Consider the following 19639-nt stretch of genomic DNA (forward strand, 5'->3'; position numbering starts at 1 on the left):
CGGGCACGGGGCGGCCGTGCGGCGCAGGGACGAGGAGCGGAGGCGGCGCGGTGCGCGCGGGAGGCGGCGGGTTACCGCACTGAGGCTGGACAGCTTCGCTGGGCCGGAGCACCTAGCGAGGGAGGAGGGGCGGGGCCGCCTGGCCACGGGGCGCCCCTGGGCCCCGCCCCTGGACCCCGCCCCTGGGCCCCGCCCCTGGGCCAGGCCCCGCCCCACCCCACTGCACACGGGTGTGTGGGCTCTGTACGCCGGGCCTGCGGGGAGCAGCGGGCAGGCAGGGGATGGAGTCAGCCCTGGCTTCGAAGCAGATGGGAGCCTAGGCGGAAACTGATTGGTCACTGCCCATTGCGCTCGCCCCTTATCCCCAAAGTGAGACCCTGTAAATTTAGGGCTGCCGGTGACCAAGCATCCTCATCGTGGCTTGTCATTTCCCTCTGAGAAGTCAGAGGATAATGGTTGGGGGAGGTACCGCCCATCCAGGGAGTAGTGTAAGGAGGAGCAGTCAGTGTTGGTTTACAGACTTCCGGTCTTGGAACCCCTGGGGTCAGTTCTGTTTGTTGCTTGACTCTTTCAGGGGAAAGCCTGCTTGGAGTTGACCTGAAGTGAAAATTCAAAAAAGGGCCTCTAGGGTTCCAGCTCACCCCTGACTCCAAAGGGAGGTGGAGTCTTCAGCAATCAGTTTTTGACTGTCCTTCCTTTGCCAAGCGCTGTGTCAGAGCCCCGGGTCACAGAGAGGAATAAAACCAGGTCCCTGCTCTCATGCAGAGGAGACCTCCAGGAAACATACCACAGCACCACAGCACCTGCGGTGCTAGGTGCTAGGGGGCACAAGCAAGGAGACCTCATGGGAACTGGAGCTGATAAAGCAATACCCTTTCCCACGGGGGTCAGAGGGAGAAGGCGGCACTGCTTTCCAGGCAGAGGGAACAGCATGGGGAAAGAACTGGGCATAGCAGGATGTCAGTCCATCCCTGCTGGAGTCAAGCCACTCTGAGCCACAAAGATTAGGTTTGATCACAGAAGGGACTGTGCACTCCTCTAACTCCCCACCCTCATCACTCTAGAAGGGGAAACTGAGTCGCAGAGAACTGGAGTGCCTTTCCAGATTCCACAGAGATCCAGAGCTGGGCCAGTCTCCCATGTACAACGTGCCCATCAGCACTTTCCCCAAATACAGCCATCTCTGGAGGCAACTGGGGAAAGGCAGGAGCTATAAGTGGACGCCTGGCACCTCTTCCCCTGCTCCTTGCCTTTGCACTCTCCTGTGGATCTGGCCTGGCTCCCATCCATGCAGGGTTGATAGGGAGAAATTCTAGCAATCAGGATTACCAGTATTTTGCTCTATTTGCATTTAAAACAATGAAACATTGCAGATATTCTTGAAATTTCGGTGTTTCCCCTTGGCTACCCCTAGGCCATTTGTTTCCAGGTTTAATCCACCTAAAGAAGGACATGGTCCCTTCTAGCTCAGCACCTTTCTATTCAGGGAAGCTATCCAGCAGACAGCCACCCTTCTCCTGACTAGTCAAAGGACCCAGACTGATGTCCTGCCTCTGTCCCATAGCAGTTTTGTGACCTTGGCTAACAAGTAGCTTACCATCCCTGAGTCTCACTTTCTCCATCTTTACATTGGGGCTAAGAAGGCAATTCTCTCTGGGCAGCATTGAGGATAATAGATGAGGAAGTGTTAGACAAACTGTAATCTGGGCACCCCCTGGCTGTTCATGGGTGGGGTGTGGATGGGGGGTAGAATAGCCTTGCTCCCTTGGGAGGCAGAAGGAGAGAACATGACCTCCATGGGGTGTGCCAACCCAAGGGCACCCTAGCTCCCTACTCCTGCTTTTACCCCAGTCTTGCATGGCTGAGTGGATTTCATGCTGGCTGTGAGTGAGACGGATGGATCTTTCAGTTTTCAATTAGCAAACGCCTCGCTCTTTAAACAAGCGGCACAGCAAACAGATGCACTGAGTGATTGATGACAGGGAGCATCTGCGGCCAAGCGGCAGGCAGCTTCCTGTAGGCTCCCACTTTCCAGGCTGCCAAGGCCCTCTGGAGGTCATTTGCCACCTCCCCTGCCTCCAGGCAGAACTGTACCCAGTCCAAGTAGGCCAGGCAGGGGCAGGGTGGCCCTTTTCCTTCCAGCCTTCCTGGAAAAGGGGACACATGAGTCTTTTTGACATTCTCATCTGTATGTCCCTGAACCTCGGTCAAGAAATTCTTCCTGATGCGCTCCGTAAATCTTTATACGTTTTTATTGTTGAAGGTGCTCAGCCAGTGGTTACTAATGGGCGTTAGGGGTAGAAGATGGGTTCAGGCAGGCAGTGGTTTTGCTGGCCCATGGTAATGAGAAAACAAAGGCCAGAGTCAACAGAGAATGAGGGAGATCTAGATCTTTCCCAAATGCTCTAAGAGCTACCTCTGAGGTAGACAATAAGATCTGGCTGGAGCTTGGAAGGAGAGTATCTTGCCAGCCTCTGTCAAACTCTGATGTGCCCACACCTTGGCACAGTCACCCTTCTGAAAAACATTCCACAGAAAGCAAGGGGAATGCCATAATGGGGTGGGGGGGGGGGTCAGAAGCAGAACAGAACTGGAGTCACATGGGACTTTGTTCACGTCCAAACTCCCGTATCTTGCAGAAGCTCTGAATAGCTCTGAGCCTTAGTTTGCTCAGCTGTAAAATGGGGCTAGAGAGCCATATTGCAGTGTTAGCATGAAGATTAAGTGGGGATGACAACGAGTACATCCTGATGCTTCATCCATGTTGCCCATTTTCCCATCTTACAGAAAACTTGAGCTAGAGAAGCACTGAAGGGAATGCAGACACCCTCTATGAGGTGTTCCAATTCTAGATTTCCTAACTTAGCTCACAGATGAACCCTGAACTCCCAGCAATTTCTTCTTCTCTCATCCTCCCCTCTTTTGTCACTTAATTTTTAAGCCATTTGCAAATAACTCTGAGAACAATAAAGTGGCAGTCCTTCTGGATCAGAGGAGGTGTTGAGCAAAAAGAAAATAAACTCAAGGGGCAGGGGTCTCAGTCACCGATTCTGCTGAGAGCCCCAGGCCCACATGTGAGTGATCCAGTGAGAGAGGCTAGGGTACCTGAGGAAGGGTGAGGAAGGACAGGATCCTCTAAAGAGGAGAGAGGTTCAGGTAACTGTCTCTGATCAAGGCCGGAGAGCAGAGGGAGTTACTTGAGAGTGTTGACCTCTGCCTGTGTAGTCACCCTTAGAGGATGACGGCCTCACTGGAAGACATACTGGGTTTGTCCACATCCATGCGAAGTGGACATGTGTAGACAATCTTTGCATCCTCCTATTTGGGAAGAGTAAAGAACACAGGTGTGACCCACTTTAAGAAAGTCTATTCTAAAATTCTTCAGAATTACAAAATAGAGAAAGTGTAAATGTCCATCTTATAAACTTAATTGCTTGATGGGAATAGGTCATAAAAATACACACTTATTTGCACACTCATATTCAGAGTGTGCATTATTCACAGGTGCCAAAAGGTAGAAGCAACCCAAGTGTGCACTGAACGGTGAGTAGATGACCAAATGTGGTCTGTGCGTACAATGAAATACCCTGGCTACAAAGTGCAGGTTTTCAGCACTTGGAGAGAAATCAGGAAGTATCAGAAGGGTGTGTTTATTTCCTTTTCCCCCGGCCACCTCCTCTGAGCCAGAAGGACTGCCACCTTATCATTTTCAGAGGCGTTGCAAAAGGAGTAAGAACAATCCTTTCATTTGCAACAAGGTGCATGAATCCTGAGGGCATTGTCTAAGTAAAACTGTCCATTCACAAAAGGACAAATACTGTATGATTCCACTTATGTAGGGTACCTAAAGAAGTCAGAGTGGGGTGCCTGTTGCCAGGGGCTGGAGGGAAAGGTAAATAGGGAGTTTGTATTTAAAAGCAACAGAGTTTTGGGGTACCTGGATGGTTCAGATGGTTAAGGGTCTGCCTTTGGCTCAGGTCATGATCCCAAAGTACTGGGATCGAGTCCCGCATTGGGCTCCTTTCTCAGCAGGGAGTCTGCTTCTCCCTTTCCCTCTGCTGTTCCCCTTGCTTTTGCGCGTGTGTGTGTGCTTGCGTGCTCTCTCTCTCTGTCAAATAAATAAAAAAATAAATCTTTTTGTTTGTTTGTTTGTTTCTTTCTTTTTTTTAAAGGTACAGAGTTTCAGACTGAGGAAACAAAAAAGTTCCATGGGTGGATAGTGATGGATGGGCACACAACAAGGTGAATGTACATGATGCCATTGACCTACACACTTAATAACAGTTAAAATGGTAAATTTTGTGGTGCATATTTTACTGCAATAAAAAATACAGAAACCTAGTGTTTCAGTGGCCACTATAGTTGCTTTGTGTGAAAACAAACAAAACATCTTGAAATGGTAGATAGGTGGGAAAGTGACTGAACTTAGAAAACAACCCATCTGTATAGAACTTCTGAAGCTGTATTTGCAGAAACATAATTGGTACAGCCTTGGATTCCTTCAGCCTTTTCTGTAGCTATTAAAGCACTATCTCATCAGTGGTCTCATTTACCTCCCAGTAGCCTTGTGATTTCTAGAAGATCACTAATTTCGGAGAGCCCTGAGAGGGTTCTTAAAGTTCCCAGCTTCCAGAAGATGGGAGCAGACCATGGAATTTGGATGACACTTTTCCAATAGTTTGAAATGCAAGGACCATTCCACCATTCAGGTTTTGAATGGAGTGGTGCAGCTCAGGGAAAGCTCTACATAGTGAAGAAAAGCTCAATCCAGGCTTTCCGCATAGAGGGTGAGCCAATCAGGAGCCAAGGTATTTTTAGTCTCTAAGCCAAATGGCAGCATTTGGGATTCTCTTCTTCACGAGCTGCTCTCCTGCTTGGGTTCGCTGTGGCTGAGGACGGAACTGGCTGCTCACATACTCCCAGCCTCTGAGGCAGTCGGGGTATCTGGCAGGAACAAATAATTTGGGCTATTTAAGCAGAAAAGGAATTTCAGCGAAAATATCATCATAGCTCACAGAATCACAGGGGAAATTAGAGAACCAAGGTTCTAAAACAGCCAGGAACAAAAGAGCTAGATGCTATAAGGTCTTCACCTGAAATGGAGCCCACGCTGCAGTCCAGTGGGAGAGCTCAGTTAGCACAAGTAAACACAGCTCACCAGCCGGCCGGGCCATGGCGGCTGGCAGCACACCCTGGCGTCCCCCTGGCCCTCTATTACACTGCTTCTGGAAATTGAAAGTTGTGGCTACTGGTGCAGCCTCCGGAAAGGATGTTCCCCTCTCCCTGCTTCTCTGAGTCACTGGCTCTTGAGTCAAAATCTGGGGCATCTGCCTGTCATGAACCAACCAAGAACCACACAGCAGGTGGTCCTCTAACTTAGCAAAAGACAAAGGCTTGCCGAACCAAGCAACAGTCATCCCCACATCCCAGATCAAAGGAAGAAAGAAACCAGAGTCCTGTATCCATCCCAGTTTCCAAATGCCACAGAGAACTGTCCCCTCTCCACACTCGCTACCACCACTCCAATCCAGGTCCCCACCATTCTCTCAGGCAGATTATGACCAAAGCCTTCTCCCCACCTCCCAGCTCCAACCCATTTTCCACACTGCACAAGAAGGCTGTTCTAACACATAGATCTGATCCTGTCGTCCTTGCTTAAAACCCCCAAAGCCCATTGTCTTTGAGATGAATTCTAATTCTCTTAAAGTGCATTCGAAGTCTGCCGTATCTGTCCCTTACCTCTGTCCCAGCCTCATCTCTGCTAGCATCCCCTCTGAAGTATATGATCACTGAGTGAAAACATGAGTTGGGGAAAGTGTCACAGAGATGATCTGCTCCAGAGTTTCACAAATGTCAGTCCTTAAATTGGACACCATAGAAAGATCTGGGAAATGAAGAGAAAAAAAATACAGATTTGACCTACTAGGTCAGAATTTAGGGGGTAGGGGCTAGGGGTCCATATCTCTAAAACACCAACCAGGTGGGGAGACATTAACTTAATCCAAATCCCTCCTTTTGTACATGTGGGGGCTGAGGCCTAGACAGGTGAGACACTAAGGAAAGCCAGTTTGTTGTTATAATGAAACAAGACTCGTAGCAGAGTTACCCTGACACATTTAGTGTTATATGTATCATTACTGTGCCACATGGTAATTAGGCATGAAGAGAGGGTAAGTTATTCAGAGAGAGGACTATTATTACAGTTATAGAAACCAAGTGTTTGGGGTCCACCTGGGAAGAAGGGAAAGGGGCCATTGGGAAAGACAGAGGGGCTTCTGTGAGGTCCCATAGAGGGTCTCCAGGTCTGCCACCTGGGCTCTGACAAATCTGATGGCAGGTGGGTCTGCCCACAGATTTGGGGAGCTGGTGGGGGGAGCTAGGCTGCAGGCCAGTGATTTAAGACAAGCCTGTAAAGACTGGAGAAAGCCAAAACAGCACCTGGCCCCTTCTTCCAGTGAGGGAAGCATCAGAAGAGGGAGGAGAAGCAATATAGACCTGAGGTCCTCCTGCTGCAGGAACACACTGAGAGATGGACTTAAAGAAATGCCTTTTTCAGGCAGAAACATCGTCCTCACACATCAGAATTGCCCATTGTGTTCTAGATGCATGTTCCTGGTTCAAGTCTAGGGTCATGCCCACAGGGCTCCCTTCATCTGTAATGCCTGACCCACAGACCTGCCCTACCCCCTTGCTGGTCTTTCCAGGCCCTGCTCAGCCAGTTGTGCTCTGGTCTGGCTTCTCTCTGCTTCTGCCTCTACCTTTGTCTCTGTTTCCCTCCTGCTAATCGCTCCCCTCCAACCCTTGGTCCCTCCAGGCCCCTCCAGTGATAACGGAGCCCCATTATCACAAGTCCTGAGAGGCTACATTATCCTTTCTGGTTTCTCTACACTCCAGCTCCACTTTCCTAACAGTCTTCTTTACCAAACTCTTCTTGAATTACCCCATTTGAGCATGTGATCTGTCTCCTGCCAAGACTCAGACTAGTAGAACACCTGAAGTAAAAACCCAGGGTTCAGGACAGGGGCTGTGGAGAGCAAGACAAGGTACGGGAACCCCATCATAGTCAGGAATGAGAACCAAGGGCAGACCCCCATGGGACTAAACAATGCTGCAGGTTCTGGAAAGCTCAGTAGAGGAGAAAACAGTTCAAACTAATTTAAGTAGAGAGCATCTTCAAGGCTGTCAAAGAATTTGACTCTACCTTTGGTGTCCACCATCCAATCCTGCTCCCCCTTTGAGAGACTCTTCCATGGGATTACCAGCCATAGGGTCTCACCCATAGCCTACAGGAGAGGAGGGATCTTTCCTCTCCCCACCTCCTGGCAGGCAGGGCATTGACATGGGACCTGGGTTCAGCCAGTTGCATGCTCTCATCTCCACTCTGACCCTGGAGCCCTTACTCTACAGTGAAAAATCTCTACAAGTTCTTCGTGGGGTAGCTGGGGTGTCCCGCAGTGACTGCTTGGATGCCTTAGATAGACAGCTCCTGCTAAAGGTTACCATGTCTCCTTCCTTCCTCTCATCACAGCTGCCTTGGTGACTGCCCATCTTCTGAGTTGAGGTCTTTGTTCTGAGAGCCCACCATTCTCCTCTACTCAATTTCCTAACCTGCTGAAGCTAGCCAGGACACATTTCTATTGACTACATCAAGGACCCTCACATGTGACTAGCCTAGAGCTCCCTAAAAGGCCTCAGACGGGATGCTCTGAGCAGAAATAAGGCTGGCCTCAACAGGAGTCTTCACGCTCCTATACCAGCCCATGATAATCCACAGCCCAATGGCTCATGCCAGGTGACTCCCAGTTTCCTTTCTTTGGCTGCATTAACCTCCCAAGCCAAGTGTGAAAGCCAAGACAGGAGAGACCCTTGGAGTCTACCACTGACTCTTTCCCAGTCACCTCACCTCCGTCCCTAAGACATCCCCTCTCTGGTTTCCCCAGCTCCATGGCTCACTGCCAATCTCCCCCATCATGCTCATCATCCTTGGGGCTTTTGGCCTCCAGGCCACTCTAATCTCCCCCCACCACTGCCTTCCTTTTTGATGTAGACATTCCAGTCCCCTCTCCTCTCAAATCAACTCAGAATAAGTTGGTATTTTGCAACTTTAAAAAAACTGGAAGAAAACCAAACACAGACCAAATGGAAAATAATGAAAAGGCCAAGCAAGACACATCCTGTTTGTCGAGCACACAGGCTTCATCCCAGGGTTATTGAAGGCTCACCTTGGGTCACCTTGGCCCATACAGGCTTGGAAATATCTCCAGGGTCACCCTCGCCCCGGGCTCTCAGTGGCTTCTAGAATTGGCTTCCTTGCCTCTCTATTCTATGGGGCCTCACCAAACGTGACTGGGCTGTTCTTCACCACACCTGTCACTCCTGTCACTGGAGAGAGTGGAGACTTGCCACTAGACCCTGAGATTCCTCATGTATTCCCTGGGATCCAGGCTATTCTGTCCTTATCTTTCTCCACCAGGGAGTTATCTAAGACTATGAGAAACCCATCCTTGCCCCAGATCCAAGTCTAAATGTGCCAGTCACCATTTGGGAAAGAAGGAAGCAAACACCTCCCGGGGACTTGCCCTGCGGCTGGCCCTGTGGTGCACACAATGGCATTTCACTTCATCCTCCCAACACTCAGATCCCCCACATGGTGAAAGGGGCTCTGGAAATGCCAGAAGAGAGAGAACCGGATTCAAAGACCTCAAACCCCACGCCCAGAGCTTGCTCATGCATGTCCTTACCGACCATCTACACCAGGAAAGGCAAAGAGGCTTTGTCTCCGATACCAGCTCGGATCAACTTTGGAGCTGCCTGGAGCATGCGGTGAGGAGGATGAAGCCATGTCTGCGCTCAATGGGAGAGAGGATCATGAGGAGTGAGAGATGTGGGGAGAACTGGAGAGGGTGACCGCAAAGCAGAGGTCACCGAGCTGCTGCCCTTGATCCAAGCCATTTTTGTGACAGGTGCCACTGTAGCCAAAACATCTCATGCCACATGGACGAGCATGTCTCTTCTCAGGGCTTCAAGTCTCAGCTCTGCTCCTGACCAGCCCTGGGACTATAGGCAAGTCACTATACCCTGTTGAGCCCCAGTTGTGCTGTCGGTAAAATCTAGCGGAGTATGACACTTACTTACTTCCAAGACGTCAGGAATCATCAGCTATCTTAATGCGTGTGAATCCCTAGTACAGTGCCGTCCGCACAGTAAGCCCCTGACAGCGAGGACTAGTTGTTGAAGTTGCTACTGCTGTTGGCCATCATGCTCTCAAGCAGCAGTGCCCACACGGGTGCACATACGAGCTCCTTGGTTCCACTATCTGCCAAGATAAAAAATGCCCAGTTTGCTCCAAGTCTTTGAAAACTCCCAGGTGGCCCACGCTTGCCTTCAAGTGCCGCTGGTTCTGTGGCAGTCAGCACGGGGTCTGTGTTTACCCTGAAGTCCCATTCCTTTCCAGTCTACTGTCAGACATTTCAAATCCTCCCTGGGGCTCCCCACCTTGTTACTATGATTACATGTCCTGATTATTTCATCAAGTTCCGTAGAGCCATCAAGTTTTCATAGAGAGGCTAGTAAATGCCCGATAGAACATGGGAGCTAATTACCATCTTAATTGGAGAGAATGACCTGGTAAATAAAATTGTGTAATTTAATTAATTATCAAGGTGTGTCCTATAAAGGTTAATGAGAAATCAAAACCCATAGCCAAAGGTTTTGACATTTCTGGGCAGAGAATTCCCAAGCTTTGGAAGCAAGAGGGGTCAGCGTCTATGGCATAGCAAAGTACTTTTCCTTGCATGGGCCAGAAGATTAGATCCATTGCCCTTTCTAATAGGGGAGATGGTGGCTCATAGATCCAGTCTGGGTTACTGTTTGTTTGGTTCGCTTTCGGGTTTTTTTGTTTGGTTGGTTTTGTTTTTTACATTTATTCCTTTTATTAAGCATTTTTTAAGGGCCTTGTGCGTTTATTATGAGTTAGGACCGCCTATCCTCCAAGGATATTTATTGTTTTTCCCACATGGTGAGTGTTCTGGAAATAAATTCTCCTGGCTTGGAACGCCCTCTTTCCAGAAACAGCTGGCAGTTTCTGTCCGCAGCAGATTGGCCTTGCCTCACGTCCACGCTGTCTTTGCCTTGTGCGGGTCTCCCCTCTCCCCTGTCTTGGGCTTCCTCTGTGGCAAAGGGATCCCCATGGTTTCCTGTAGAACCCACTCCCGTAAACAAACTTGCCTATTGCCTTCATGGAAACCTGGCTCTTGCCCCAAATGCTGCTTCCCTGCAGGTTTCTCCATCACAGCCCAGAACCGTCTCTGTCAGCAGGTGGGGATGGCCTTCTCCATGCTCCCTGGCACAGCCTGTCCTCCGGGAGCCTGTGTCCCTACCCCGTCGCCCCCCTGTCGTCTCCAGGCCCTGGCGACTTCCGGCCTTACAGTCCCCTCCATCCCCAGTTCTGCGGCGACACCGGGCGCTCCCGGTCACCTGCCTCCCAGGGCTGGGACACCTCGGCTGTAGGTGGTGTCTGCCGCCTCCTCTCAACCGCAGCCCTCCCGGCTACGGCCAGGATCTAGTCAGCAGCTCGCAGGGCTCTCGCACAAGCACTCTGTCGGACTTGGCCTTCTCAGCTCTAGCCTGTCCCTCCGCTGCTGGGCCCCTTCCCAGCCTCCGCCCTGTCGACCTGTCTTGTTGCCGGCATACTCACCGCGTCAGCCTCCGCTCTCTCCGCCCCCTTCTCGGTCTCGCCCGGACTCCACGGCGTCTGCTCCGAGCTGCTCTCTGGCGGGTAGTTTATTCCCTGTCAGCCCCAGGCCGCAGGTTACCCACCTTACCCATGACGCCCGCATGCTCCGCGGTGCGCACGCCTCTCTCTGATTGGCTCGCAGCTGCTTCCGGCCCGCTGGCTGCCGTGGTGCACTGTGGGCAGAGGATACGCCCCCCGCCCGTGGACGGCGAGAAGCCGACTGCTGTGGGCCGGAGTGACCGTGGGCAGGAGTGATGACGTGCCTGCTCCCAGCCAAGGCGTTAAGAGGCGGTCGTGTTTCCTTCCGCTTCAGCCTCTGCCGACAAGCAGCACGAGGAGAACACGCCCTGGCCAGCTGACGGGCCCGAGGCAGCTGGGAGGCACATGGAGCCGACCCGAATATGCCCACCTCCAGCGGGATGCACAGCGAGACACACGAGTGAGTCAAATGTTTGAGAAATGTTTGTTCTCACCATAAGCCGCTGAGATTTGGTGTTGTTTATTATACCCCGTGATTGCAGCAATACTGGACGGAACCTATCCCCTGTATCTTAATCTGCTTCCTTACGTCCAGACCTTTCCATCCTTGGTTAAACACGCTGAAGTCTCTCCCATCTAACAGAACAAACCCCCAGTCCGTGTGTCTTCTTCTAGTGATTGCCCTTCTCAGCTGTACTCTTCTCAAGGTGCTCGAAAGAAGTGTCTCTTGGCACTGGTCCCAGGACCTACCTCTTGTTCTTGCTTCTTCTTATTGTGGTCTGGCTTGCTCCCACTACTGCCCCGAATCTGCTTTCCCAGGGTTCTTGTTTTGTTTTGTTTTGTTTTGTTTTGTTTTGTTTTCAGCAAATACTGAGTGCTACCCATGCTGCAGCTGGACATCAGGGACACGAGTAGGAAAAGGTGGGGATGGGCTCTGTCAGCCTCATGAAGCTCATGGTCTTGGGGTACAGGGACAAGAAACCAGATGACAACAACCAGAGGGCAGGTTCCTGTGCATCATTTTATCGCCCCCCCCGGGGGGGGGCTTGTGGTAGGAATTTGATAAATGTTTGGTAATACAGAAAAATTAACTAAACAAGATATGGAGGAATTAATAAGACATTCACAAGTGAACCATGAGAAGTACAAAGCAGAATGTTACTTGCTGAGTTCCCTAGAAGACTATTATTGATAATTGAGTGTTATCACAAAACTAGCCTTTGGGTAATGTCTAATTTAACATCAGCTGCATGGTTGGTGCTTCATAACTGCTTGTTGAATATATGTAGGGTTTGGTAACTTAAGGGACTTAAATTACAATATTTTATAATCCTTACAACATCTCATTGGAGAAAAAAAAAAAAAACAAAACCCTGAATTTCTTAAAGGTTAAGTAAATTTCCCGAGGTCAGTCAACCCGTAAGTAGTGAAGTCACTACTTACTACTTGGATCTTAGGGCTCCGGGGAGGGGGGGGGGGGTTGGGCAGAGTTTGTGCTCTTTCCCTGTTACTCATCAAGTAACATTCCATTCTATGCTTCTCATGTTTCACCTGTGAAGGTCTTGTTAACACTTCCGTATTTTGTAATTAACTCTTCGGTATTGCCAAAGTCCTACTACAAGCCTGATGGCAATAAAATGCTGAACAGACAGCAGATCCTGTGCTCTTTCCCTGAAGTCCATAGAGTCCATCTGTAAATGAAGTGCGGGGTTGGCCTCCACACAGGGAACACCTGAGCTGGGCTATGACAGATGGGTCACATTTGGATAGACTCAAAGCAGTATGGAGAAGAAATTCTTGGGGAAAGGACCAGCATGAACACAGGAATGGAAAGGGGATGGCATCCTGCTTTCAAGGGACGGAAAAGAGAAGGTCTGCTGTAGGTGGTTCCATGGCTGGGGAAACATCCTGTCCAAGGGTCAGCTTGGACTCCAAGAGCTGACTCTGAATGGCAACTCTTTGGCTTTAATAACTGCATATCAAATGGTTGTAGATCACAAGCATCTAGGGTAAGAAGGAAACATCATAACTAAAACAAGGATTGCGATCAGAGGGGAGAGAGGACACCACAAGCTTCTCTGCCCTCAACCTCACAAGGCTCCATAAGACACTGGCAGATGTGCACAATGCTAGATGTGTCTGTGCACACATAACCCAGTGGGGTAGCTTCGTAGGACCAGCAGAAGATGCCTGTTTCCTAGGCAAAGCTGTGTGACTCATTGGAGTTCATAAGGCCTTGAATAAAATTCAGTGTAAAGTTTTGAGCTTAACTGTTTGCAAATCCTCCAATGGGTATAAAACTTCAGTTATGCAAGGTGAGTAAGAATTGGAGACATTGGTGAGAAGCCAGTGCCGCCTGGGGCTGGGAATGGCCACGTGCATGTCGGGGGACAGTCTGAACGAGGCTGCAGAATTAGTTGAAACCCCTAAGGGTTAAAATTAGTACCCCATTTCAGGTGCATTTACTCCAACTTCCCCAGCTCAGTTTTGAATAACTTCATACTTAACAAGGAGACTAGGATTTTCCCAGCACTAAATGTTTTCAGTGACTTTACCTCTTATAATTTTCCCTCCTTTACTGCACGCGAGGTTCCTGCACGCAGATCAACTGCAGGAGGAACTACAACTGAGCAAAAAGGAAAGAATGAAATTCACCCACAATCTTAGCACCTGTGGAGAAATACTTTTCCCAGAATCTTTGGATAATTTTTAAAATAAAAATAAGAGCCTACTACATACACAATTTATATCCTGATTTTTTTATTTGATGATATCCCGTTGAACATCTGTTTGTGCCAGTAAATATTCCTCCACAGCATCTTTTCATAGCTGTGCAGCGTCCTGTGCTGTTAGAGTCACTGCGAAGCTCTTGTTTGACATCAGAGCTCAGATCTCATAATCCTGGCTGATGCTTCAGTGAGTCTATGTATTATTATTTCCTTAGGGCCTCTCACCTCCCTTTCCAGTCTCCCTGCTTTTTGGCTCCTCATTCCTGCTTCTCTTTCTGGCCAAACTGAACTTCTTTGGGTTCCTTGCACACACTGTGCTCTCTCTGCCCCTTGTGTTTTCCTACAGCCTAGAACATTCTTCCTCCACCTGAAACCCCACATGGAGCTATTCCCCAACCATCTTGCAGACATCACTGCTTTAGGTGAAATTTCCCTGATGCCACGTCATCCCCATTGCCGCCACGGACTGGGTCAGCTGTCCCTTGTGCGCTGGCCACCGCCACTTGGTGTCACTCTACTAGAGCAGGAATCAGACCTGTTTCCTTATCTCCCCTCTTCACCAGCTCGTGATGTCCATAGAGACTGGAATCCAGTCTGTCTTGGTCAGTGCACCTGAACAGTGCCCATAAAAATTTTTATGGTACTCCATAAAAATCCACTGGACAAGAAATACACTATCCCTAAGAACAACACAGCTGGGTCAAAGGCATGCACTTTTCAAGGCTTATGACACATATTGCCATTGCTCCCTCCAAAGACCTTCCCAGTTTACCTTTATTCCAGTGTGTGTGTGTGTGTGTGTGTGTGTGTGTGCATTTCCTCATGCCCTGGGTTGCAAAAAGTTCTGAGAATAATTTCCCTGCACAGCGTTTTATTTAGGGAGCACTGACTGGAATGATGTGCATTGGGTTATTGAAAAGTCTCAACTCAGAAGGGTATAAACACGAAAGTTAATTTTTTCCAGTCACTGCTCTCTGCTGTGTTCTATCGAATCCCTTTTCCCCATCACTTAATGATATTTTTGGCAGAGGGTGAACGTTCCTGTCACTTCCAGTTATTAAAAACTCAGTCGAGTCAGTTTAAAAGTCCGAATCCATATCTGATTCAAAGCTCTTCCTTCCTATCTCCCAGACGGACTGAGGCTCTCGGGACATGGAGATGGAGGGGGCAATGTGGGCTCTTCCTACACCTCTGCCCCTTCTCCTCCCTCTTCTGTGTCTAGCTTTCTTGGCTTAGGGGCAGGCAGGGAAGATAGGGAGGTGGGAGGCATCTCAGCATGGTGGAGGACCAGTGGTGGCGAGAAGACGTCTCCCATTTTGGCCTGGTTCTATTCTCATGTGAGACTAGTGGGCCTTCTGAAATGGCATTCTCCATGTGGGGGCTTAATTTTGGATTAATGCTTAACTCAACATGGGTCTCATCTCATACAAGGACCCCATCAGAGAGCAAGTGCCAAAGTCCCTCTTCAACTGGGACTATGGCCCTCAACCCTTTCTGGATGAAGCCTGTCCTCACTTGTTATGACAGTTATCTGAGCAGACGACAGCTCCTCACTCTCCTTATTCTGCACTCCTTTAGCTGTAACCTTAGAAAATGCTGCGGACTTAATCTGTATTCTCCAAGGGCTGAGGGAATGTGGAAAAGGGGTACCTCAAGTACTTCCTTCTAAAGACCTCTAGAGCCCCTTCTCCTTCTCTGGCATGGGCCACCTCCATAGGCCTCTTATAAAAATCTCTAACCCAGAAATAACGGATGGTCTCTGTGATAACGTATGTCTTCCAATGGAGAGAAAAGGGAATTTCCTCTCACCATGGACACTGTGAAGCTAGAGCCTCTGATGCTACCTCCCCACATTGCCCAGTCCTCTCCCTGTATAAGCAAGAGCTCAGGAATAGGGGTCAGGATGGGTTGAAGGTGGCAGGCTGGTTCCTAGAACCGTGGCTACAAACTACTTTGTCCTATTGCCAGATGTGTTGGCTCTGCTCCTGGGCAGCCATCTTGAGAAAGCAAGTTCTTCAGTGTCTCTCTCTCTTTTTTTTTTTTTTTTTTTAAAGATTTTAATTATTTATTTTTAACAGACAGAGATCACAAGTAGGCAGAGAAGCAGGCAGAGAGAGTGGGAGGAAGCAGGCTTCCTGCTGAGCAGAGAGCCTGATGTGGAGCTCGATCCCAGGACCCTGGGATCATGACCTGAGCTGAAGGCAGAGGCTTAACCTGCTGAGCCACCTAGGTGCCCCTCTTCAGTGTCTCTTGTCTGCTGCTTTGGTTTGGACCTTAGCCACAATTCTGGGACACCAGACAAATCTCCCTCATCGTCTTGTTGCAGGCGCACCAGTCATGGACCTCAACAGTATTTTTACAGTAATTGCAGAACCAGATTGCACATGGCTGCTTCTTGTAGTAGCACTAGATAAAAGCTGAGGGCAAGACCAGGCAATTGGGAATTACAGGGGAAATGGCCACATGGAACAAGAGAGACAGAGTCCAGAGCCCTGTGATGTGGGAGTGGGGGAGGGCAAAGCGTGGACAGAGAGAAGAGTAGGCGCTCTTGTGCCTCCAGGGGCCTTTTGGGTCAGGGGACCTCTCTGTCCAGTCTCATCTGTTGTCAGGGACAATCAGACATCTCATGTGAAGAGGAGAATGGGAAAGAAAGGGGCCTCAGTGAAAGCCTCTCACCCTCCCTCAGTCTTCCCAATGCAAATGTCACATCCAGTTGAGCTGATGGCCTGTCCAAAGCCCCTCCTGCCATAATGAGCCACACGGCCACTTCCTGGACACTGAGCCCTTACAGGCTGATTGGGTAAGTGCAAAGGTGGCCACAGGATGGGAAAGGCATGGCTAAGGATTGTTTCTAGCCCCTAGCATTCAGGAGAGAAGGAAGCTTGGACAGGGTTTCAGTGAATCAATCACTGTAAGAAAGGCCTTCTTCCCTCTGAGTTCTCGGGCATGGTTTGTGGAAATGAGCTCCTCAGTGTTGCAGTTACAGTCAGAGTGTTGGGAGCCCTGGGATTCATTCATCTTGACTTCAGCATCGATTTCTTGTTCAGTAATTAGCTTACCAGAGCCCCTGATGGCATAATCACTCCATTTACATAATTAAGACATAAATCTTGAGCCTGGGTAGTCGCCAGGACACTAAGGACACTGGACACAAAGGACAGCAGGTGCCTGACAGCTTGTAGCCCCAGTTCTACACTCACACCTGCTGATTCCATTTGCCATGACTTCAGCGGGCTGAGAACTTCATCTTAGAAACATTTTTTTTTTTTGGAAGGCTCATGCCAAGGAGATCAATCCACTTAAACTAGGCTTACAGAGAGGCTCTAATGGTCTTAAAATACGCTCACAATTTCTTTGGCACTGGTTCATTCAAAAGGTGGCGTCTAATTCCCTTTCTCGTCATCGTGGGCCAGAATCAATCAGTGACTTGCTTCTAAAGAACAGACTGTGGCAGATGGTATGTGATTTCCAAAGCTAGCTCAAAATGCATTGCTGCTTCCTCCTCTGTCTGTCTGTCTGGGGAACTCAACTGCCATGTTATGACAGTATTCAAGCAGCCTACATGGGGGAAGAAACTGAGGCCGTCTGTCAGACACTGGCACAAATTCACTGTCCATGTGCGTGCACCATCTTGGAAGTGGATATTCCACACTCAGACAAGCCTTCAGATGACACAGCCCAGGCGGACATGTTGATGACCATCTCATAAGAAATCTCAAGTTAGGACCACCCAACTAAGCCATTCCCAAATTTCTGACTCACAGAAACTGTGAGGATAGTAAATGCTTCTTATTATATTTAGCCATCAAATCTTAGAGTAATTTGTTATCTATAGTAAATAACTAATACAGAGAGCACGTCTCTCCCCAGTACTGCTTCTTCAGGAGAAGCTCTGATATCAAAACAAACATAGCTAAAAATGTTCATACTTTGTGATCCAGGAATTCCTCTTGGAAGAATTTACCTTATAAAAATATATGTATTTGCAAAATGTTTGTATAAATGTGTTCATTGCAGGATTCCTTGTAATAGTGAAATGCTCCATTTCAGTTTTCAGTGAAAACTGAAAGCAATTAACTTTCCCATCAATATAATTCAATTAAATAAATTATGAAGAAAAGTTGAATAATTCTATATAAGAATGAAAAAAATTGAATTAGCCATAAAAAAAAATTTCTACATGTAAAACTTCCCATCCAGACGGTTTATCATTTGGTTTGCCAACAATTTATGGAAGAAACACTTGAATTTTTATATAATTACGAGGAATAAAAAAATGGAACACTTTCCAACTCATGTATAACCTTGATATCCAAACCTGACAGATATATTAAAAGGAATATAATAAACAAATCTCACTCTTGAACATAAGTGTAAACATTTTCAAAAAATTTTCAAATTCAACAATTTATTGAAAGATATAAATCACGAATAAGTATAGCTTAAAGCAAAAATACAAGGCTGATTCAACCGTCAAAAAAAATCAACCTAATTTACCTTATTAATAGGATTAGGAGAAAACTCATGTGACTATCACAACAGATATGGAAAAAATCCAACAAAATGCAACACTCATTTATAGTTTTAAGGAAGAACCCCTTGACTGAATAGAAATAGAGAGGATACTTCCTTTTTAAATTATTATTTAAGACCTTCCAAAGTGCTCTACCAGCCTCTTCTCTTCCCTGGTTCAGAAATTTTGAGCTGCCTCCCGGTTTGCTCCTACCTCCTTTTTCAAGTCTACGCTCAAATATAATTTCCTCCAGAGGATTGTGTGCTACTGCCCATATTGTGGTTTATTTTAATTGGTGGATTGACTCTAAGTTTTGTCTCCTTCTCTAGTCAGAAGCTCTGAAGTCAGAGAGTTGTGGTCCCCTGCTTACTCCAGCACCTGACTCATCACAGATGGTCAGTAACTGGTTTCTCAAGTGATAACTGTGGGTTTAAGTGGGTGTCTGCGGGTGATTGCCTCTGGGCGAGAGAGCTAGTGGGATCCAGATAGTTCCCCTGGGAGAAGTCATTGCTGATGGCTACTTGTCCTGCTACTTAATGTCATTTCTATAACGGCATCCAAGATAAGAAAAGTTTTTCTGCTTCAGCATCAAAACTGTCCTTCCTTAAAATCAGTGTTTGATAAATCTTATCATGTACTATGTGGAAAAATGAAATAAGAATAAATTATTATTTAAGACCTTTAGTATCAGGTGTTTGCGTTTGTTGACTTTTTTGAAAAAATCAAGTTAGGAACTTTTATTAAAATGAAAAATGCTCTTTCTTCATCTTAACCAGATGTGAAATGATGTTAAAACCTTTAAAGATGTATTGAGAAAAACCAGGCTTAAAAGAAAGATGACAAAACACGTATGCTGTCACCAAAAAGAGATGCCTTCAGAGAAAAATAATTAAAACTCCAAGCTGCACAGAGATTGCAGATAGTTCTAGTGATCTGGCCAACAGGGAAAAAGCAAGCACTAAGGTCTTTGCCTCCAGTCTTTTTGTTCATTGCTTATGGCTGAAATTTCATATTCACTTCTTCCTGTTTGACTACACCCGACAATGGTAGCCATGGGAGGCGGGCAATGACTCACCCCACCCCGCTCAGCCTTGGAAGGGAGCAGATGGATTCTCAGCTGGTAAATGAGCTGCTTTTGTCTCCTTGCCATTCTGTGGTTTAGGGTTTTCTGCAGGGGTGTGGATGCTGAGCTGTCTGCTGACCTTGGGCCTGCTCTCCTCGGTTTTCCTGCCCTTCTTCACTACCATCCTCTCTGTCTTGGCCACGGGTCCTGCGGAATGGTGGCCTCTAAGGCCACTGTTGTGTCGCTGGTCTTCCCTGCCCTTGGCAGTCAGTCCTTCCTGCCCTTGGCAGTCAGTCCTTCCATTCCCTCTCCCTGCACAGGCAGGCTGGACCACCCCGGTCTGAGCCCACAAGGTGTCCACGTGCGGCAGGTGGGAACAGAGTCTGCAGTGGGGCTGGCGCTGCGGGCTCCCACCTCGGGAACATTCCCTATCCCTCCTTCTGTCCCTGCTCCCACCCATAATTCTGGCAATCCTACTGTAATCCAGCATGAGATCCTCCCCTGTGGAGGCTGCTACAATGATTAGGGTCTGTTGGGTATTGACTGCCTTGTCCTGGAGCCCACTGGGGCCAGCGAGCTTTGGCTCTGCACGTTCTCCTCAACAGCATCAAACACCGTGC

At 48.3% G+C, this 19639-nt stretch overlaps 1 protein-coding gene across 1 annotated transcript in view; it reads right to left on the reverse strand.

Moving 5' to 3' along the window:
• The window catches only part of DRD2 (dopamine receptor D2), a 66744-nt gene extending 55904 nt beyond the window's left edge, over positions 1–10840 (reverse strand). The window contains exons 1-2 of the mRNA XM_059181066.1: positions 10697–10840; positions 9132–9316 (exon numbers count right to left, since the gene is read on the reverse strand). The gene's annotated coding sequence lies outside the window, so the exon portion shown is untranslated. The remainder of the gene's footprint in view (positions 1–9131; positions 9317–10696) is intronic.
• Between the last annotated feature and the right edge of the window lie 8799 nt (positions 10841–19639).

The sequence above is a fragment of the Mustela lutreola genome, chromosome 1, assembly GCF_030435805.1.
Source record: "Mustela lutreola isolate mMusLut2 chromosome 1, mMusLut2.pri, whole genome shotgun sequence".
Taxonomy (NCBI): domain Eukaryota; kingdom Metazoa; phylum Chordata; class Mammalia; order Carnivora; family Mustelidae; genus Mustela; species Mustela lutreola.